The 21,566-nt window shown below is 55.6% G+C and overlaps 1 protein-coding gene across 9 annotated transcripts in view; it reads right to left on the reverse strand.

The window, feature by feature from the left end:
- Window positions 1-21,566, reverse strand: part of LOC140732414 (pituitary adenylate cyclase-activating polypeptide type I receptor-like) — a 546,399-nt gene that overhangs the window by 282,649 nt on the left and 242,184 nt on the right. The gene's annotated exons all lie outside the window — the stretch shown is intronic.

Genomic DNA, 21,566 nt, shown 5'->3' on the forward strand with positions numbered 1-21,566 from the left:
TTGGTGGTGGAGATTAGGGGAATGGAGGGCTGAGTTGGTGGTGGAGGTTAGGGGAGTGGAGGGCTGCGTTGGTGCTGGAGGTTAGGGGAATGGATGTCTGTGTTGGTGTGGAGGTTAGGGGAGTGGAGGGCTGTGTTGGAGGTGGAGTTTAGGGGAGTGGAGGGCTGGGTTAGTGGTTGAGGTTAGGGGAGTGGAGGGCTGAGTTGGAGGTGGTTAGGCATGTGGAGGGCTGGGTTGGAGGTGGAGGTTAGGGGAGTGGAGGGCTGGAGTGGTGGTGGACGTTAGGGGTATGGAGGGCTGGGTTGGTGGTGGACGTTAGGGGTATGGAGGGCTGGGTTGGTGGTGGAGGTTAGGGGAATGGAGGGCTGGATTGGAGGTGGAGGTTAGGGTTGTGGAGGGCTGGGTTAGTGGTGGAGGTTAGGGCAGTGGAGGTCTGGGTTGGTGGTGGAAGTTAGGGGAATGGAGGGCTAGGTTGGTGGTGGATGTTAGGGAAGTGGAAGGCTGAGTTGTTGGTGGAGATTAGGGGAATGGAGGGCTGGGTTGGTGGTGAAGGTTAGGGGAGTGGAGGGATGAGTTGGTGGTCAGGTTAGGGGAGTGGAGGGCTGGGTTGGTGGTGGAGGTTAGGGGAGTGGAGGGCTGGGTTGGTGGTGGACGTTAGGGGTATGGAGGGCTGGGTTGGTGGTGGAGGTTAGGGGTATGGAGGGCTGGGTTGGTGGTGGAGGTTAGGGGAGAGGAGGGCTGGATTGGAGGTAGAGGTTAGGGGAGTGGAGGGCTGGGTTAGTGGTGGAGGTTAGGTGAGTGGATGTCTGGGTAGGTGGTGGACGTTAGGGGAGTGGAGGGCTGGGTTGGTGGTGGAGGTTAGGGGAGTGGAGGGCTGGGTTGGTGGTGGAGGTTAGGGGAGTTGCGGGCTGGGATAGTGGTGCAGGTTAGGTTTGTGGAGGGCTGGGTTAGTGGTGGACATTAGGGGAGTGGAGGGCTGGGTTGGAGGTGGAGTTTAGGGGAGTGGTGGCCTGAGTTGGTGGTGGAGGTTAGAGGAGTGGAGGGTTGGGTTGGCAATGGAGATTAGGGGAATGGAGGTCTGTGTTGGTCGTGGAGGTTAGGGAGTGGAGGGCTGGGTTGGTGGTGGAGGTTAGGGGAGTGGAGGGCTGGGTTGGTCATGGAGATTAGGGGAATGGAGGGCTGGGTTAGTGGTGGAGGTTAGGGGAGTGGAGGGCTGGGTTGGTGGTGGATGTTAGGGGAGTTGAGGGCAGGGATAGTGGTGGAGGTTAGGGTTGTGGAGGGCTGGGTTGGTGGTGGAGATTAGGGGAATGGAGGGTTGCATTGGTGGTGGAGGTTAGGGGAGTGGAGGGATGAGTTGGTGGTGGAGGTTAGGGGAGTGGAGGGCTGGGTTGGATGTGGAGGTTACCGGAGTGGAGGGCTGGGTTGCTGGTGCAGGTTAGGGGAGTTGAGGGCTGGGATAGTGGTGGAGGTTACGGTTGTGGAGGGCTGGTTTAGTGGTGGACGTTAGGGGAGTGGAGGGCTGTGTTGGTGGTGGAGGTTAGGGGAGTGGAGGGCTGGGTTTGTTGTGCAGGTTAGGGGAGTGGAGGGCTGGGTTGGTGGTGGAGGTTAGGGGAGTGGAGGTCTGTGTTGGTGTGGAGGTTAGGGGAGTGGAGGGCTGTGTTGGAGGTGGAGGTTAGGGGAGTGGAGGGCTGGGTTAGTGCTTGAGGTTAGGGGAGTGGAGGGCTGCGTTGGTGGTGGAGGTTAGGGGAGTGGAGGGCTGAGTTGGTGGTTGAGGTTAGGGGAGTGGAGGGCTGGGTTAGTGGTTGAGGTTAGGGGTATGGAGGGCTGGGTTGGTGGTGGACATTATGGGAGTTGATGTCTGGGTTGGTGGTGGAGTTTAGGGGAGTGGCGGGCTGAGTTGGTGGTGGAGGTTAGGGGAGTGGAGGGCTGGGTTGGTGGTGGGGACTAGGGGAATGGAGGGTTGGGTTGGTGGTGGAGGTTAGGGGAGTGGAGGGATGAGTTGGTGGTGGAGGTTAGGGGAGTGGAGGGCTGGGTTGGAGGAGGAGGTTACGGGAGTGGAGGGCTGGGTTAGTGGTGCAGGTTAGGGGAGTTGAGGGCTGGGATAGTGTTGGAGGTTACGGTTGTGGAGGGCTGGTTTAGTGGTGGACGTTAGGGGAGTGGAGGGCTGGGTTGGAGGTGGAGGTTAGGGGAGTGGAGGGCTGGGTTTGTGGTGGAGGTTAGGGGAGTGGAGGGCTGGGTTTGTGGTGGAGGTTAGGGGAGTGGAAGGCTGGGTTGGTGGTGGAGGTTAGGGAAGTGGAGGGCTGGGTTGGTGGTGGACGTTAGGGGTATGGAGGGCTGGGTTGGAGGTGGAGGTTAGGGGAGTGGAGGGCTGGGTTAGAGGTGGAGGTTAGGGGAGTGGAGGGCTGGGTTGGTGGTGGAGATTAGGGGAATGGAGGGTTGGGTTGGTGGTGGAGGTTAGGGGAGTGGAGGGATGAGTTGGTGGTGGAGGTTAGGGGAGTGGAGGGCTGGGATAGTGGTGGAGGTTACGGGAGTGGAGGGCTGGGTTGGTGGTGGAGTTTAGGGGAGTGGCGGGCTGGGATAGTGGTGGAGGTTAGGGTTGTGGAGGGCTGGTTTAGTGGTGGACGTTAGGGGAGTGGAGGGCTGGGTTTGTGGTGGAGGTTAGGGGAGTGGAGGGCTGGGTTGGTGGTGGAGATTAGGGGAATGGAGGGCTGAGTTGGTGGTGGAGGTTAGGGGAGTGGAGGGCTGCGTTGGTGCTGGAGGTTAGTGGAATGGAGGTCTGTGTTGGTGTGGAGGTTAGGGGAGTGGAGGGCTGTGTTGGAGGTGGAGTTTAGGGGAGTGGAGGGCTGGGTTAGTGGTTGAGGTTAGGGGAGTGGAGGGCTGAGTTGGAGGTGGTTAGGCATGTGGAGGGCTGGGTTGGAGGTGGAGGTTAGGGGAGTGGAGGGCTGGATTGGTGGTGGACGTTATGGGTATGGAGGGCTGGGTTGGTGGTGGACGTTAGGGGTATGGAGGGCTGGGTTGGTGGTGGAGGTTAGGGGAATGGAGGGCTGGATTGGAGGTGGAGGTTAGGGTTGTGGAGGGCTGGGTTAGTGGTGGAGGTTAGGGCAGTGGAGGTCTGGGTTGGTGGTGGAAGTTAGGGGAATGGAGGGCTGGGTTGGTGGTGGATGTTAGGGAAGTGGAAGGCTGAGTTGTTGGTGGAGATTAGGGGAATGGAGGGCTGGGTTGGTGGTGGAGGTTAGGGGAGTGGAGGGATGAGTTGGTGGTCAGGTTAGGGGAGTGGAGGGCTGGGTTGGTGGTGGAGGTTAGGGGAGTGGAGGGCTGGGTTGGTGGTGGACGTTAGGGGTATGGAGGGCTGGGTTGGTGGTGGAGGTTAGGGGTATGGAGGGCTGGGTTGGTGGTGGAGGTTAGGGGAGTGGAGGGCTGGATTGGAGGTAGAGGTTAAGGGAGTGGAGGGCTGGGTTAGTGGTGGAGGTTAGGTGAGTGGATGTCTGGGTAGGTGGTGGACGTTAGGGGAGTGGAGGGCTGGGTTGGTGGTGGAGGTTAGGGGAGTGGAGGGCTGGGTTGGTGGTGGAGGTTAGGGGAGTTGCGGGCTGGGATAGTGGTGCAGGTTAGGTTTGTGGAGGGCTGGGTTAGTGGTGGACGTTAGGGGAGTGGAGGGCTGGGTTGGAGGTGGAGTTTAGGGGAGTGGTGGGCTGAGTTGGTGGTGGAGGTTAGAGGAGTGGAGGGTTGGGTTGGCAATGGAGATTAGGGGAATGGAGGTCTGTGTTGGTCGTGGAGGTTAGGGAGTGGAGGGCTGGGTTGGTGGTGGAGGTTAGGGGAGTGGAGGGCTGGGTTGGTCATGGAGATTAGGGGAATGGAGGGCTGGGTTGGTGGTGGAGGTTAGGGGAGTGGAGGGCTGGGTTGGTGGTGGATGTTAGGGGAGTTGAGGGCAGGGATAGTGGTGGAGGTTAGGGTTGTGGAGGGCTGGGTTGGTGGTGGAGATTAGGGGAATGGAGGGTTGGGTTGGTGGTGGAGGTTAGGGGAGTGGAGGGATGTGTTGGTGGTGGAGGATAGGGGAGTGGAGGGCTGGGTTGGATGTGGAGGTTACCGGAGTGGAGGGCTGGGTTGCTGGTGCAGGTTAGGGGAGTTGAGGGCTGGGATAGTGGTGGAGGTTACGGTTGTGAAGGGCTGGTTTAGTGGTGGACGTTAGGGGAGTGGAGGGCTGTGTTGGTGGTGGAGGTTAGGGGTGTGGAGGGCTGGGTTTGTTGTGCAGGTTAGGGGAGTGGAGGGCTGGGTTGGTGGTGGAGGTTAGGGGAGTGGGGGGCTGGGTTGGTTGTGGAGGTTAGGGGAGAGGAGGGCTGGATTGGAGGTGGAGGTTAGGGGAGTTGAGGGCTGGGATAGTGGTGGAAGTTAGGGGAATGGAGGTCTGTGTTGGTGGTGGAGGTTAGGGGAATGGAGGTCTGTGTTGGTGTGGAGGTTAGGGGAGTGGAGGGCTGTGTTGGAGGTGGAGGTTAGGGGAGTGGAGGGCTGGGTTAGTGGTTGAGGTTAGGGGAGTGGAGGGCTGCGTTGGTGGTGGAGGTTAGGGGAGTGGAGGGCTGAGTTGGTGGTTGAGGTTAGGGGAGTGGAGGGCTGGGTTAGTGGTTGAGGTTAGGGGTATGGAGGGCTGGGTTGGTGGTGGACATTATGGGAGTTGATGTCTGGGTTGGTGGTGGAGTTTAGGGGAGTGGCGGGCTGAGTTGGTGGTGGAGGTTAGGGGAGTGGAGGGCTGGGTTGGTGGTGGGGACTAGGGGAATGGAGGGTTGGGTTGGTGGTGGAGGTTAGGGGAGTGGAGGGATGAGTTGGTGGTGGAGGTTAGGGGAGTGGAGGGCTGGGTTGGAGGAGGAGGTTACGGGAGTGGAGGGCTGGGTTAGTGGTGCAGGTTAGGGGAGTTGAGGGCTGGGATAGTGTTGGAGGTTACGGTTGTGGAGGGCTGGTTTAGTGGTGGACGTTAGGGGAGTGGAGGGCTGGGTTGGAGGTGGAGGTTAGGGGAGTGGAGGGCTGGGTTTGTGGTGGAGGTTAGGGGAGTGGAGGGCTGGGTTTGTGGTGGAGGTTAGGGGAGTGGAAGGCTGGGTTGGTGGTGGAGGTTAGGGAAGTGGAGGGCTGGGTTGGTGGTGGACGTTAGGGGTATGGAGGGCTGGGTTGGAGGTGGAGGTTAGGGGAGTGGAGGGCTGGGTTAGAGGTGGAGGTTAGGGGAGTGGAGGGCTGGGTTGGTGGTGGAGATTAGGGGAATGGAGGGTTGGGTTGGTGGTGGAGGTTAGGGGAGTGGAGGGATGAGTTGGTGGTGGAGGTTAGGGGAGTGGAGGGCTGGGTTGGATGTGGAGGTTACGGTAGTGGAGGGCTGGGTTGCTGGTGCAGGTTAGGGGAGTGGAGGGCTGGGATAGTGGTGGAGGTTACGGGAGTGGAGGGCTGGGTTGGTGGTGGAGTTTAGGGGAGTGGCGGGCTGGGATAGTGGTGGAGGTTAGGGTTGTGGAGGGCTGGTTTAGTGGTGGACGTTAGGGGAGTGGAGGGCTGGGTTGGTGGTGGAGGTTAGGGGAGTGGAGGGATGAGTTGGTGGTGGAGTTTAGGGGAGTGGAGGGCTGGGTTGGAGGTGGAGGTTACGGGAGTGGAGGGCTGGGTTCGTGGTGGACGTTAGGGGAATGGAGGGCTGGGTTGGTGGTGGAGGTTAGGGGAGTGGAGGGCTGAGTTGGTGGTGGAGGTTAGGGGAGTGGAGGGCTGGGTTGGTGGTGGAGGTTAGGGGAATGGAGGTCTGTGTTGGTGGTGGTGGTTAGCGGTATGGAGGACTGGGTTGGTGGTGGAGGTTAGGGGAGTGGAGGGCTGGGTTGGTGGTGGAGGTTAGGGGTATGGAGGGCTGGGTTGGTGGTGGAGGTTAGGGGAGTGGAGGGCTGGATTGGAGGTAGAGGTTAGGGGAGTGGAGGGCTGGGTTAGTGGTGGAGGTTAGGTGAGTGGATGTCTGGGTAGGTGGTGGACGTTAGGGGAGTGGAGGGCTGGGTTGGTGGTGGAGGTTAGGGGAGTGGAGGGCTGGGTTGGTGGTGGAGGTTAGGGGAGTTGCGGGCTGGGATAGTGGTGCAGGTTAGGTTTGTGGAGGGCTGGGTTAGTGGTGGACGTTAGGGGTGTGGAGGGCTGGGTTGGAGGTGGAGTTTAGGGGAGTGGTGGGCTGAGTTGGTGGTGGAGGTTAGAGGAGTGGAGGGTTGGGTTGGCAATGGAGATTAGGGGAATGGAGGTCTGTGTTGGTCGTGGAGGTTAGGGAGTGGAGGGCTGGGTTGGTGGTGGAGGTTAGGGGAGTGGAGGGCTGGGTTGGTCATGGAGATTAGGGGAATGGAGGGCTGGGTTGGTGGTGGAGGTTAGGGGAGTGGAGGGCTGGGTTGGTGGTGGATGTTAGGGGAGTTGAGGGCAGGGATAGTGGTGGAGGTTAGGGTTGTGGAGGGCTGGGTTGGTGGTGGAGATTAGGGGAATGGAGGGTTGGGTTGGTGGTGGAGGTTAGGGGAGTGGAGGGATGAGTTGGTGGTGGAGGTTAGGGGAGTGGAGGGCTGGGTTGGATGTGGAGGTTACCGGAGTGGAGGGCTGGGTTGCTGGTGCAGGTTAGGGGAGTTGAGGGCTGGGATAGTGGTGGAGGTTACGGTTGTGGAGGGCTGGTTTAGTGGTGGACGTTAGGGGAGTGGAGGGCTGTGTTGGTGGTGGAGGTTAGGGGAGTGGAGGGCTGGGTTTGTTGTGCAGGTTAGGGGAGTGGAGGGCTGGGTTGGTGGTGGAGGTTAGGGGAGTGGGGGGCTGGGTTGGTTGTGGAGGTTAGGGGAGAGGAGGGCTGGATTGGAGGTGGAGGTTAGGGGAGTTGAGGGCTGGGATAGTGGTGGAAGCTAGGGGAATGGAGGTCTGTGTTGGTGGTGGAGGTTAGGGGAATGGAGGTCTGTGTTGGTGTGGAGGTTAGGGGAGTGGAGGGCTGTGTTGGAGGTGGAGGTTAGGGGAGTGGAGGGCTGGGTTGGTGGTGGAGGTTAGGGGAGTGGAGGGCTGGGTTGGTGGTGGAGGTTAGGGGAGTTGCGGGCTGGGATAGTGGTGCAGGTTAGGTTTGTGGAGGGCTGGGTTAGTGGTGGACATTAGGGGAGTGGAGGGCTGGGTTGGAGGTGGAGTTTAGGGGAGTGGTGGCCTGAGTTGGTGGTGGAGGTTAGAGGAGTGGAGGGTTGGGTTGGCAATGGAGATTAGGGGAATGGAGGTCTGTGTTGGTCGTGGAGGTTAGGGAGTGGAGGGCTGGGTTGGTGGTGGAGGTTAGGGGAGTGGAGGGCTGGGTTGGTCATGGAGATTAGGGGAATGGAGGGCTGGGTTAGTGGTGGAGGTTAGGGGAGTGGAGGGCTGGGTTGGTGGTGGATGTTAGGGGAGTTGAGGGCAGGGATAGTGGTGGAGGTTAGGGTTGTGGAGGGCTGGGTTGGTGGTGGAGATTAGGGGAATGGAGGGTTGCATTGGTGGTGGAGGTTAGGGGAGTGGAGGGATGAGTTGGTGGTGGAGGTTAGGGGAGTGGAGGGCTGGGTTGGATGTGGAGGTTACCGGAGTGGAGGGCTGGGTTGCTGGTGCAGGTTAGGGGAGTTGAGGGCTGGGATAGTGGTGGAGGTTACGGTTGTGGAGGGCTGGTTTAGTGGTGGACGTTAGGGGAGTGGAGGGCTGTGTTGGTGGTGGAGGTTAGGGGAGTGGAGGGCTGGGTTTGTTGTGCAGGTTAGGGGAGTGGAGGGCTGGGTTGGTGGTGGAGGTTAGGGGAGTGGAGGTCTGTGTTGGTGTGGAGGTTAGGGGAGTGGAGGGCTGTGTTGGAGGTGGAGGTTAGGGGAGTGGAGGGCTGGGTTAGTGCTTGAGGTTAGGGGAGTGGAGGGCTGCGTTGTTGGTGGAGGTTAGGGGAGTGGAGGGCTGAGTTGGTGGTTGAGGTTAGGGGAGTGGAGGGCTGGGTTAGTGGTTGAGGTTAGGGGTATGGAGGGCTGGGTTGGTGGTGGACATTATGGGAGTTGATGTCTGGGTTGGTGGTGGAGTTTAGGGGAGTGGCGGGCTGAGTTGGTGGTGGAGGTTAGGGGAGTGGAGGGCTGGGTTGGTGGTGGGGACTAGGGGAATGGAGGGTTGGGTTGGTGGTGGAGGTTAGGGGAGTGGAGGGATGAGTTGGTGGTGGAGGTTAGGGGAGTGGAGGGCTGGGTTGGAGGAGGAGGTTACGGGAGTGGAGGGCTGGGTTAGTGGTGCAGGTTAGGGGAGTTGAGGGCTGGGATAGTGTTGGAGGTTACGGTTGTGGAGGGCTGGTTTAGTGGTGGACGTTAGGGGAGTGGAGGGCTGGGTTGGAGGTGGAGGTTAGGGGAGTGGAGGGCTGGGTTTGTGGTGGAGGTTAGGGGAGTGGAGGGCTGGGTTTGTGGTGGAGGTTAGGGGAGTGGAAGGCTGGGTTGGTGGTGGAGGTTAGGGAAGTGGAGGGCTGGGTTGGTGGTGGACGTTAGGGGTATGGAGGGCTGGGTTGGAGGTGGAGGTTAGGGGAGTGGAGGGCTGGGTTAGAGGTGGAGGTTAGGGGAGTGGAGGGCTGGGTTGGTGGTGGAGATTAGGGGAATGGAGGGTTGGGTTGGTGGTGGAGGTTAGGGGAGTGGAGGGATGAGTTGGTGGTGGAGGTTAGGGGAGTGGAGGGCTGGGATAGTGGTGGAGGTTACGGGAGTGGAGGGCTGGGTTGGTGGTGGAGTTTAGGGGAGTGGCGGGCTGGGATAGTGGTGGAGGTTAGGGTTGTGGAGGGCTGGTTTAGTGGTGGACGTTAGGGGAGTGGAGGGCTGGGTTTGTGGTGGAGGTTAGGGGAGTGGAGGGCTGGGTTGGTGGTGGAGATTAGGGGAATGGAGGGCTGAGTTGGTGGTGGAGGTTAGGGGAGTGGAGGGCTGCGTTGGTGCTGGAGGTTAGTGGAATGGAGGTCTGTGTTGGTGTGGAGGTTAGGGGAGTGGAGGGCTGTGTTGGAGGTGGAGTTTAGGGGAGTGGAGGGCTGGGTTAGTGGTTGAGGTTAGGGGAGTGGAGGGCTGAGTTGGAGGTGGTTAGGCATGTGGAGGGCTGGGTTGGAGGTGGAGGTTAGGGGAGTGGAGGGCTGGATTGGTGGTGGACGTTATGGGTATGGAGGGCTGGGTTGGTGGTGGACGTTAGGGGTATGGAGGGCTGGGTTGGTGGTGGAGGTTAGGGGAATGGAGGGCTGGATTGGAGGTGGAGGTTAGGGTTGTGGAGGGCTGGGTTAGTGGTGGAGGTTAGGGCAGTGGAGGTCTGGGTTGGTGGTGGAAGTTAGGGGAATGGAGGGCTGGGTTGGTGGTGGATGTTAGGGAAGTGGAAGGCTGAGTTGTTGGTGGAGATTAGGGGAATGGAGGGCTGGGTTGGTGGTGGAGGTTAGGGGAGTGGAGGGATGAGTTGGTGGTCAGGTTAGGGGAGTGGAGGGCTGGGTTGGTGGTGGAGGTTAGGGGAGTGGAGGGCTGGGTTGGTGGTGGACGTTAGGGGTATGGAGGGCTGGGTTGGTGGTGGAGGTTAGGGGTATGGAGGGCTGGGTTGGTGGTGGAGGTTAGGGGAGTGGAGGGCTGGATTGGAGGTAGAGGTTAAGGGAGTGGAGGGCTGGGTTAGTGGTGGAGGTTAGGTGAGTGGATGTCTGGGTAGGTGGTGGACGTTAGGGGAGTGGAGGGCTGGGTTGGTGGTGGAGGTTAGGGGAGTGGAGGGCTGGGTTGGTGGTGGAGGTTAGGGGAGTTGCGGGCTGGGATAGTGGTGCAGGTTAGGTTTGTGGAGGGCTGGGTTAGTGGTGGACGTTAGGGGAGTGGAGGGCTGGGTTGGAGGTGGAGTTTAGGGGAGTGGTGGGCTGAGTTGGTGGTGGAGGTTAGAGGAGTGGAGGGTTGGGTTGGCAATGGAGATTAGGGGAATGGAGGTCTGTGTTGGTCGTGGAGGTTAGGGAGTGGAGGGCTGGGTTGGTGGTGGAGGTTAGGGGAGTGGAGGGCTGGGTTGGTCATGGAGATTAGGGGAATGGAGGGCTGGGTTGGTGGTGGAGGTTAGGGGAGTGGAGGGCTGGGTTGGTGGTGGATGTTAGGGGAGTTGAGGGCAGGGATAGTGGTGGAGGTTAGGGTTGTGGAGGGCTGGGTTGGTGGTGGAGATTAGGGGAATGGAGGGTTGGGTTGGTGGTGGAGGTTAGGGGAGTGGAGGGATGTGTTGGTGGTGGAGGTTAGGGGAGTGGAGGGCTGGGTTGGATGTGGAGGTTACCGGAGTGGAGGGCTGGGTTGCTGGTGCAGGTTAGGGGAGTTGAGGGCTGGGATAGTGGTGGAGGTTACGGTTGTGAAGGGCTGGTTTAGTGGTGGACGTTAGGGGAGTGGAGGGCTGTGTTGGTGGTGGAGGTTAGGGGAGTGGAGGGCTGGGTTTGTTGTGCAGGTTAGGGGAGTGGAGGGCTGGGTTGGTGGTGGAGGTTAGGGGAGTGGGGGGCTGGGTTGGTTGTGGAGGTTAGGGGAGAGGAGGGCTGGATTGGAGGTGGAGGTTAGGGGAGTTGAGGGCTGGGATAGTGGTGGAAGTTAGGGGAATGGAGGTCTGTGTTGGTGGTGGAGGTTAGGGGAATGGAGGTCTGTGTTGGTGTGGAGGTTAGGGGAGTGGAGGGCTGTGTTGGAGGTGGAGGTTAGGGGAGTGGAGGGCTGGGTTAGTGGTTGAGGTTAGGGGAGTGGAGGGCTGCGTTGGTGGTGGAGGTTAGGGGAGTGGAGGGCTGAGTTGGTGGTTGAGGTTAGGGGAGTGGAGGGCTGGGTTAGTGGTTGAGGTTAGGGGTATGGAGGGCTGGGTTGGTGGTGGACATTATGGGAGTTGATGTCTGGGTTGGTGGTGGAGTTTAGGGGAGTGGCGGGCTGAGTTGGTGGTGGAGGTTAGGGGAGTGGAGGGCTGGGTTGGTGGTGGGGACTAGGGGAATGGAGGGTTGGGTTGGTGGTGGAGGTTAGGGGAGTGGAGGGATGAGTTGGTGGTGGAGGTTAGGGGAGTGGAGGGCTGGGTTGGAGGAGGAGGTTACGGGAGTGGAGGGCTGGGTTAGTGGTGCAGGTTAGGGGAGTTGAGGGCTGGGATAGTGTTGGAGGTTACGGTTGTGGAGGGCTGGTTTAGTGGTGGACGTTAGGGGAGTGGAGGGCTGGGTTGGAGGTGGAGGTTAGGGGAGTGGAGGGCTGGGTTTGTGGTGGAGGTTAGGGGAGTGGAGGGCTGGGTTTGTGGTGGAGGTTAGGGGAGTGGAAGGCTGGGTTGGTGGTGGAGGTTAGGGAAGTGGAGGGCTGGGTTGGTGGTGGACGTTAGGGGTATGGAGGGCTGGGTTGGAGGTGGAGGTTAGGGGAGTGGAGGGCTGGGTTAGAGGTGGAGGTTAGGGGAGTGGAGGGCTGGGTTGGTGGTGGAGATTAGGGGAATGGAGGGTTGGGTTGGTGGTGGAGGTTAGGGGAGTGGAGGGATGAGTTGGTGGTGGAGGTTAGGGGAGTGGAGGGCTGGGTTGGATGTGGAGGTTACGGTAGTGGAGGGCTGGGTTGCTGGTGCAGGTTAGGGGAGTGGAGGGCTGGGATAGTGGTGGAGGTTACGGGAGTGGAGGGCTGGGTTGGTGGTGGAGTTTAGGGGAGTGGCGGGCTGGGATAGTGGTGGAGGTTAGGGTTGTGGAGGGCTGGTTTAGTGGTGGACGTTAGGGGAGTGGAGGGCTGGGTTGGTGGTGGAGGTTAGGGGAGTGGAGGGATGAGTTGGTGGTGGAGTTTAGGGGAGTGGAGGGCTGGGTTGGAGGTGGAGGTTACGGGAGTGGAGGGCTGGGTTCGTGGTGGACGTTAGGGGAATGGAGGGCTGGGTTGGTGGTGGAGGTTAGGGGAGTGGAGGGCTGAGTTGGTGGTGGAGGTTAGGGGAGTGGAGGGCTGGGTTGGTGGTGGAGGTTAGGGGAATGGAGGTCTGTGTTGGTGGTGGTGGTTAGCGGTATGGAGGACTGGGTTGGTGGTGGAGGTTAGGGGAGTGGAGGGCTGGGTTGGTGGTGGAGGTTAGGGGTATGGAGGGCTGGGTTGGTGGTGGAGGTTAGGGGAGTGGAGGGCTGGATTGGAGGTAGAGGTTAGGGGAGTGGAGGGCTGGGTTAGTGGTGGAGGTTAGGTGAGTGGATGTCTGGGTAGGTGGTGGACGTTAGGGGAGTGGAGGGCTGGGTTGGTGGTGGAGGTTAGGGGAGTGGAGGGCTGGGTTGGTGGTGGAGGTTAGGGGAGTTGCGGGCTGGGATAGTGGTGCAGGTTAGGTTTGTGGAGGGCTGGGTTAGTGGTGGACGTTAGGGGTGTGGAGGGCTGGGTTGGAGGTGGAGTTTAGGGGAGTGGTGGGCTGAGTTGGTGGTGGAGGTTAGAGGAGTGGAGGGTTGGGTTGGCAATGGAGATTAGGGGAATGGAGGTCTGTGTTGGTCGTGGAGGTTAGGGAGTGGAGGGCTGGGTTGGTGGTGGAGGTTAGGGGAGTGGAGGGCTGGGTTGGTCATGGAGATTAGGGGAATGGAGGGCTGGGTTGGTGGTGGAGGTTAGGGGAGTGGAGGGCTGGGTTGGTGGTGGATGTTAGGGGAGTTGAGGGCAGGGATAGTGGTGGAGGTTAGGGTTGTGGAGGGCTGGGTTGGTGGTGGAGATTAGGGGAATGGAGGGTTGGGTTGGTGGTGGAGGTTAGGGGAGTGGAGGGATGAGTTGGTGGTGGAGGTTAGGGGAGTGGAGGGCTGGGTTGGATGTGGAGGTTACCGGAGTGGAGGGCTGGGTTGCTGGTGCAGGTTAGGGGAGTTGAGGGCTGGGATAGTGGTGGAGGTTACGGTTGTGGAGGGCTGGTTTAGTGGTGGACGTTAGGGGAGTGGAGGGCTGTGTTGGTGGTGGAGGTTAGGGGAGTGGAGGGCTGGGTTTGTTGTGCAGGTTAGGGGAGTGGAGGGCTGGGTTGGTGGTGGAGGTTAGGGGAGTGGGGGGCTGGGTTGGTTGTGGAGGTTAGGGGAGAGGAGGGCTGGATTGGAGGTGGAGGTTAGGGGAGTTGAGGGCTGGGATAGTGGTGGAAGCTAGGGGAATGGAGGTCTGTGTTGGTGGTGGAGGTTAGGGGAATGGAGGTCTGTGTTGGTGTGGAGGTTAGGGGAGTGGAGGGCTGTGTTGGAGGTGGAGGTTAGGGGAGTGGAGGGCTGGGTTAGTGGTTGAGGTTAGGGGAGTGGAGGGCTGCGTTGGTGGTGGAGGTTAGGGGAGTGGAGGGCTGAGTTGGTGGTTGAGGTTAGGGGAGTGGAGGGCTGGGTTAGTGGTTGAGGTTAGGGGTATGGAGGGCTGGGTTGGTGGTGGACATTATGGGAGTTGATGTCTGGGTTGGTGGTGGAGTTTAGGGGAGTGGCGGGCTGAGTTGGTGGTGGAGGTTAGGGGAGTGGAGGGCTGGGTTGGTGGTGGGGACTAGGGGAATGGAGGGTTGGGTTGGTGGTGGAGGTTAGGGGAGTGGAGGGATGAGTTGGTGGTGGAGGTTAGGGGAGTGGAGGGCTGGGTTGGAGGAGGAGGTTACGGGAGTGGAGGGCTGGGTTAGTGGTGCAGGTTAGGGGAGTTGAGGGCTGGGATAGTGTTGGAGGTTACGGTTGTGGAGGGAGTGGAGGGCTGGGTTGGTGGTGGAGGTTAGGGAAGTGGAGGGCTGGGTTGGTGGTGGACGTTAGGGGTATGGAGGGCTGGGTTGGAGGTGGAGGTTAGGGGAGTGGAGGGCTGGGTTAGAGGTGGAGGTTAGGGGAGTGGAGGGCTGGGTTGGTGGTGGAGATTAGGGGAATGGAGGGTTGGGTTGGTGGTGGAGGTTAGGGGAGTGGAGGGATGAGTTGGTGGTGGAGGTTAGGGGAGTGGAGGGCTGGGTTGGATGTGGAGGTTACGGTAGTGGAGGGCTGGGTTGCTGGTGCAGGTTAGGGGAGTGGAGGGCTGGGATAGTGGTGGAGGTTACGGGAGTGGAGGGCTGGGTTGGTGGTGGAGTTTAGGGGAGTGGCGGGCTGGGATAGTGGTGGAGGTTAGGGTTGTGGAGGGCTGGTTTAGTGGTGGACGTTAGGGGAGTGGAGGGCTGGGTTGGTGGTGGAGATTAGGGGAATGGAGGGCTGAGTTGGTGGTGGAGGTTAGGGGAGTGGAGGGATGAGTTGGTGGTGGAGTTTAGGGGAGTGGAGGGCTGGGTTGGAGGTGGAGGTTACGGGAGTGGAGGGCTGGGTTCGTGGTGGAGGTTAGGGGAGTTGAGGGCTGGGATAGTGGTGGAGGTTAGGGTTGTGGAGGGCTGGATTGGAGGTGAAGTTTAGGGGAGTGGTTGGCTGGGTTAGTGGTGGAGTTTAGGTGAGTGGATGTCTGGGTTGGTGGTGGACGTTAGGGGAATGGAGGGCTGGGTTGGTGGTGGAGGTTAGGGGAGTGGAGGGCTGAGTTGGTGGTGGAGGTTAGGGGAGTGGAGGGCTGGGTTGGTGGTGGAGGTTAGGGGAATGGAGGTCTGTGTTGGTGGTGGTGGTTAGCGGTATGGAGGACTGGGTTGGTGGTGGAGGTTAGGGGAGTGGAGGACTGGGTTGGTGGTGGAGGTTAGGGGAATGGAGGACTGGGTTGGTGGTGGAGGTTAGGGGAGTGGAGGGCTGGGTTGGTGGTGGAGGTTAGGGGAGTGGAGGGCTGGGTTGGAGGTGGAGGTTAGGGGAGTGGAGGACTGGGTTGGTGGTGGAGGTTAGGGGAATGGAGGACTGGGTTGGTGGTGGAGGTTAGGGGAATGGAGGACTGGTTTGGTGGTGGAGGTTAGGGGAGTGGTGGGCTGGGTCGGTGGTGGAGGTTAGGGGCGTGGAGGGGTGGGTTGGTGGTGGAGGTTACCGGAGTGGAGGACTGGGTTGGTGGTGGAGGTTACCGGAGTGGAGGACTGGGTTAGTGGTGGAGGTTACCGGAGTGGAGGGCTGGGTTAGTGGTGGAGGTTACCGGAGTGGAGGGCTGGGTTAGTGGTGGAGGTTAGGGGCGTGGATGGGTGGGTTGGTGTTGGCGGTTACCGGAGTGGAGGGCTGGGTTGGTGGTGGAGGTTAGGGGAGTGGAGGGCTGGGTTGGAGGTGGAGGTTAGGGGAGTGGAGGACTGGGTTGGTGGTGGAGGTTAGGGGAATGGAGGACTGGGTTGGTGGTGGAGGTTAGGGGTATGGAGGGCTGGGTTGGTGGTGGAGGTTAGGGGATTGGAGGACTGTGTTTGTGGTGGAGGTTAGGGGAATGGAGGACTGGGTTGGTGGTGGAGGTTAGGGGAGTGGAGGACTGTGTTGGTGGTGGAGGTTAGGGGAGTGGATGGGTGGGTTGGTGTTGGCGGTTACTGGAGTGGAGGGCTGGGTTAGTGGTGGAGGTTACCGGAGTGGAGGGCTGGGTTAGTGGTGGAGGTTAGGGGTATGGATGGCTGGGTTATTGGGTGTTGTCAGTGAGTAACTGTGGAGCACTTCCTGTATGGTGATCATTGCAGCCATGAGTGATGGTGGAAAGTAAGTGTTTGGAGAGGACTCTGGTGGCCTCGGTATTGCAGGCAGGCCTACAGCATCCCGTTGCGCTCCGGATGTGTGATGTGCAGGTGCTGGAAAGGCGTCGTGGTGTCTGGAGCGGGGTCCCTACCCACAGGAATCCCAACCTCTGATATCGAACGGAAATGACACATTTCACCGTATGTTTCCATGTAGAAATGATAAAGAAACTGGAATCTTGAAGGTGAGAGAGGGAGGAACGTTGAAAGTAAGTTTTTTTACGGAGAGTGGTTGTGCCTGGAATGTGCTCTCAGCGGTGGTGATGGAGGAAGATATGACAGGTGTGTTTACGAAGCTCTTTGACCGGCACCTGAATATGCAGGGAATGGAGGGATAATCAGCCTCTCACTGCTGCAGTCGGAGATTCCTAAAAGGGTGACCATCATGAGGAAGAGCAGGGTGAGCTGCCTCCATGACAATTGCCCTGTAGCACTCACATCTACTGTGCTGAAGTGCTTTGAGGTGTTGATCATGGCTAAAATCAGCTCCTGCCTGAGAACGGACCGGGACCTATCATCACCACAAGTCTACAGTGGATGCAATCTCAGTGGCTCTTCACTTGGCTTTGGCTCACCTGCACAATACCATTACCTACACCAGGCTGCTGTGTATTGACTACAGCTCAGCGTTCATCACAATCATGCCCTCAGTTCTAATCAACAAGCTACAAAACCTGGGATTTTCTACCTCCCTCTGCAACTGGATCCTTGACTTCTTCACTGGGACACCTCCCTAAGGAGGTAAAGAAGTTGCGGAGGGGAAGGCTGGTCATTAAGGATTGACAGATTCAGCGAAAGAATATTACACTGGTATTAACCTTCCAGCAACACAGCTCTCTGCAGCTGAGCGCCACTGGTCACTGACAACAAAGAGTGCCCTCAAATAATCCCAACACATCAAGGCAGAGGACAGCATGAATATCAGAATTCTTAGCAGTGTGGAGGAACAGAGGGATCTTGAGATCCATATCGATAGATCCCTCAAAATTGCTGTACAAGTTGATAGGATGGTTAAAAAGTATATGGTGTGCTGGCCTTCTTTAGTCGGGGGATTGAAGTAATGTTGCAGCTCTATAAAACCCTGGTCGATTCTGGCCTCTCATTACAGGAAGGATGGTGAAGTGTCAGAGAAGGAGCAGAGGAGGTTTACCAGGATGCTGCCTGGTATAGAGAGTATGTCCTAGGAGGACAGCTACAGCAAGCTGGCACTTTTCTCTTTGAAATGGAGGAGGATGAAAGGTGACTTGATAGAGATGTTCAAGATGATAAGAGACAGAGCATCCTCTTTAAGGAGTTTAACCTCAGCAACTTCTGTAAGGAATTTAACCTTTTCATCCTCTGTCAGGAGTTTAAACTTTTCAGCCTCTGCAAGGAGTTTCTACTTCCTCCTACTGGAATGTTGGTGTTTTCTCTGTGTTCTCCGGTTTACTCCCACAGTTTAACGACTTGACAATTAGTGGATTAATTGGTTATTGTAAATTTTCCTGTGATTAGGCTAGGGTTAAATTGGGTGTTGCTGCCAGCACTGCTCAAGAGTTGGAAGGGCCTGTTCACATTGCATATCTTTGTTGAAGTACATACAAAACACCAGCGTGGAACCAAATCTCCAGTTCTCCTTGAGAAGGAGCACCCTACCATCCTGCAGTGGTTGTTCAGCATGCCAAAACATTACCCCTGCCTCTCATACATAAACACAAGACATTCTGCAGATGTTGGAAATTCAGAGCAACACACACAAAATGCCAGAGCAACTCAGCGGGTCAGGCAGCATCTACGAAGGGATTAATCAGTCATCGTTTCTAATCCTGATGAAGACTCAGGATAGGACGGATGGTTAAAAAAACAAAGATAGCGAGCATTCAGACTCTCAGTAAGGGTAGGGTGAGTATCAATGCAGAATCAAAAAGAGTGTAGAACACAGTACTCAAAGTGTTATATCTCAGTGCGCGGAGTACAGGAAATAAGGTGGATAATCTTTTGCACTTTTACAGATTGTCGGGTATGATGTTGTGGCCATCACTGAATCGTGGCTGAAGGATGGTTGTAGTTGGGAGCTTAATGTCCAAGGTTATACGTTGTCTCGGAGGGATAAGAGTGTTGGCAGAGGGGACGCTGTGCTCCTCTGGTAAAGAATGGCATCAAATCAGTGTAAAGATGTGACATAAGATCAGAAGATGTTGAATCCTTGTGGTTTGAGTTAAGTAACTGCAAGGGTAAAAGGACCCTGATGGCAGTTATATTCAGGCCTCCCAACAGTAATTGGGAGGTGGACCACAGATTACAACAGGAAATAAAAAAGGCAAGTCAAAAGGGCAATGTTATGATAGTCATGGGAGATTTCAACACGCAGGTCGATCGGGAAAATGATGTTGAAAATGGATCTCGAGAGAGAGAGATGGCTTTTTAGAGCAGTTTGTCATTGAACCTACTAGCCAATCAATTATACTGGATTGGGTGTTATGTAATGAATTGGAGGTGATTAGGGAGCTAATGTAAAGGTAGAAGAACCCTTAGAAGACAGTGAACACAATATGATTATGCTCAATGTGAAATTCAATAAGAAGAACGTAAAGTCTGATGTGGCAGTATTTCAGTAGAGTAAAGGAAATTACAGTGGTATGAGAGAGTAGCTGGCCAAAGTAAATTAGGAGTTACTGGCAGGGATGACAGCAGATCAGCAATAGTGTGGGTTTCTAGGAAACCTGAGGAAGGTGCAGGATAGATGCATTCCAAAACAAAGAAATACTCAAATGGTAAAATAGTACAACAGTAGCTGACAAGGGAGGTCAACACTAATGTAAAAGCAAAAGAGAGGACATACAACAAAGCAAAAATTAGTGGGAAGATAGAGGATTGGGAAGCTTTTAAAAACCTACAGAGAGTCATTAGGAGGGAAAAGGTGAAATATGAAAGCAAGCTAGCAAACAAACAATATCAAAGTGGATAGCAAACCCTTTTTCAAGTGTGCAAAAAATAAATGAAAGATGAGAGTGGATATAGGACTGCTAGAAAATGAGGCTGGAGAAATAATAATGGGGTACAAGGAGAGGGCAGAAGAAATAAATGAGTATTTTGCATCAGTCTTCACTGTAAAAGACACTAGCAGTATGCCGGATGTTGAAGGGTGTGAGGGAAGAGGAGTGAGTGCAGTTACCATTACAAAGGAGAAGGTGCTCAAAAAGCTGAAAGACCTGAGGGTAAATAAGTCACCCGGACCATATCAACTGCACCCTAGGGTTCTGAAAAAGGGTAGCAGTAGAGATTGTGGAGGCTTTAGTAATGATCTTTCAAAAATTATTGGACTCTGGTATGGTTCCAGAGGACTGGAAAATTGCAAATGTCACTCCACTCTTTTAGAGAGGAGAAAGGCGGCAGAAAGGAAATTATTTAGCCTGACCTCAGTGGTTAGGAAGATCTTAGAGTCAATTGCTAAGGATGAGGTTATGGAGTACTTGGTGACACAGGACAAGATAGGACAAAGTCAGCATGGTTTCCTAAAGGGAAATCTTGCCTGATGAACCTGTTGGAATTCTTTGAGATTACATGTAGGGTAGACAATGCGGTAGATAGTGGATGTTGTTTATTTGGATTTTCAGAAGACCTTTGACAAGGTGCCACACATGAGGCTGCTTACCAAGTTAAGAGCCCATGGCATTACAGGAAGGTTACTACCATAGTTACAGCATTGTCTGATTGGTAGGAGGCAGCAAGTGGGTATAAAAAGGATCCTTCTCTGGCTGGCTGCCAGTGACTAGTGGTGTTCCGCAGGGGTTGGCGTTGGGACCACTTCTTTTTATGCTGTATATCAATGATTTAGATGATGGAATAGATGGCTTTGTTGCCAAGTTTGCGGATGATATGAAGACTGGTGGAGGGGCAGGTAGTGTTGAGGAATCAGGTAGGCTGCAGAAGGACTTAGACAGATTAGAAGAATGGGCAAGAAAGTGGCAAATTGTTGGAAATTGCATGGTCATGCACTTTGCTTTTGTGAACAGTCTTGGGCCCCTCATCTAAGAAAAGTTGTGCTGGCATTGAAGAGGGTCCAGAGGAGGCTCACAAGATGATTCCACGAATGAAAGGGTAATAATACAAGGAATGTTTGATAGCTCTGGGTCTGTACTCACTGTGATTTAGAGCCTCAAGATAGAGGGGCATCCATTTAAAACAGAGATGTGGAGGCATTTCTTTAGCTAGAGGGTGGTGAATTTGTGGAATTTGTTTCCACAGGCAGTTGTGGAGGCCAGGTCGTTGGGTGTATTTAAGGCAGAGCTTGATAGGATCTTGATTGGACGTGGCATCAAAGGTTACGGGGAGAAGGCCAGGGAGTTGGGCTGAGGAGGGGAAAATAGATCAGTCATGATTGAACAGTGGAACAGACTTGATGGGCCAAATGGCCTAATTCTGGTCCTATGTCTTATGGTCAAACCTGATGAACAAGTACACTTCATATTCTGTTTAGGTAGCCTTCAAACACATCGATTTATCTGAATTCCAGTGGTTTTCCCCACACCCCCTTCTCTCTTTTTCCATTCCCCATTCTGTCTTTCCTCTTACCCCTTCTCCTCACCTGCCCATCACCTCCCTCAAGTGCCCCTCCTCCATCCCTGCTTCACTCTCCTCTATCAGATTAATTCTTCTTCAGTTCTTTACTTTTTTTACCTATCAGCTCCCCCACCCAGCTGTCTTCCCCTCACCCAGTCTCACTTGGCATCTGCCAGCCTGTCCTCCTTCCTTTCCAGTCCTGATGAAGGGTCTCGGCTTAAAATGGTATCCATATATTCCTTTGTGTAGAAGCTGCCAGACCCGCTGAACTCCTCCAGCATTTTGGCGTGTTGCTCTCTCTCTCTCTCCACAGATGCTGCCTGACCTGCTGAGTATCCCCAAGCCTTCTCCCTTCTTAGCTACTTAGTCAATCGCAGTTTGGACTGGACTCTCAATTTAGCAGTGAGGTTAGTGGTGGTCGATGTTTCTGATGAGCGAGAGAACCAGGAACCTCGGTGGAGGATAAATACATCGTACTAGAGATCACTATCGTGATGCCTCATTGGCTCCTTCTTGCCCGCTCACCCCCAGCTTGTACTCATTGACATTCGGTGACACATTATTTTAACATTATTAGCAACATTTTTAATCACTGGTCCTGGGAATAAATAATTATCAATACAGAGTCTCATTTCTGCATATTTTAAAATGCAGGTATTTCAATCATTCTAAATACCAAAATTGAAATATTTTCATTTTATTTCAACCTTTTGTTTGTTCTTCACTCCCTTTCTCAATCCAACCTCTCTTCCCCTCTTTTATCCAGCTTTGACTTCATCCATTTATTTCTTAGTTTTCTTTTCTCATCTGGAGGTATTGAGGGGACGACTGACTGACTTCTCCACTCATTAAGGCTCACAGGGGAAACACCATAGAAATATCAGCATACAGCACAACAGGCTCAGGTCTTTTCTATTCAGGGTGTTAAAGGTCACAGAGAGAAGGCAGGAGAATGGGGTTGAGTAGGACAATAAATCAGCCACGATGGAATGGTAGAGCTGACTTGATGGGCCGAGTGGCCTAATTCTGCTCCTATGTCTTATGGTCTCAACTTGATGGGCAACTCGATTTTCAGTATGAGGGATGTGTAGTGACAGGGACACCATAAGCTTCAGTGTTACAGCATTTACTACCTATCCCCAATGGCCTCGGAATGAAGAAGTAAGAGTTAATAGTTTGGTGTCACGTCCAGACCTGTTACCACTTCTGATGGACATTAGAAAAGCCGCCACATTTTTAATCACAATTCAGTAATTTCATAGATGTTGTTATGGAAAATACTGTTCAAAAAATTCCAAGGTTTATTTATTTGATGAGCAAATGTAAATTCTCCAGAAGGCATGGTGGGATTTGAACTTGTACGTTAACGTCAAATGGCTGCTGGTCCAATAACTTGTCCACTATGCTACCACAGAAGGGCCACAGTATCATAGGGGTTCACGCAGCACTATTACAGCCTGGGGCGTTTCGGAGTTCAGAGTTCAATCCCAGCACCAATTTAGGGCAGCACAGTAGGTAGTGGTTAGCACAACAGTTTACAGAAACAGTGACCCGGGTTCAAT

The sequence above is a fragment of the Hemitrygon akajei genome, chromosome 8 (assembly GCF_048418815.1).
Source record: "Hemitrygon akajei chromosome 8, sHemAka1.3, whole genome shotgun sequence".
NCBI classification, from domain to species: Eukaryota; Metazoa; Chordata; class Chondrichthyes; order Myliobatiformes; family Dasyatidae; genus Hemitrygon; species Hemitrygon akajei.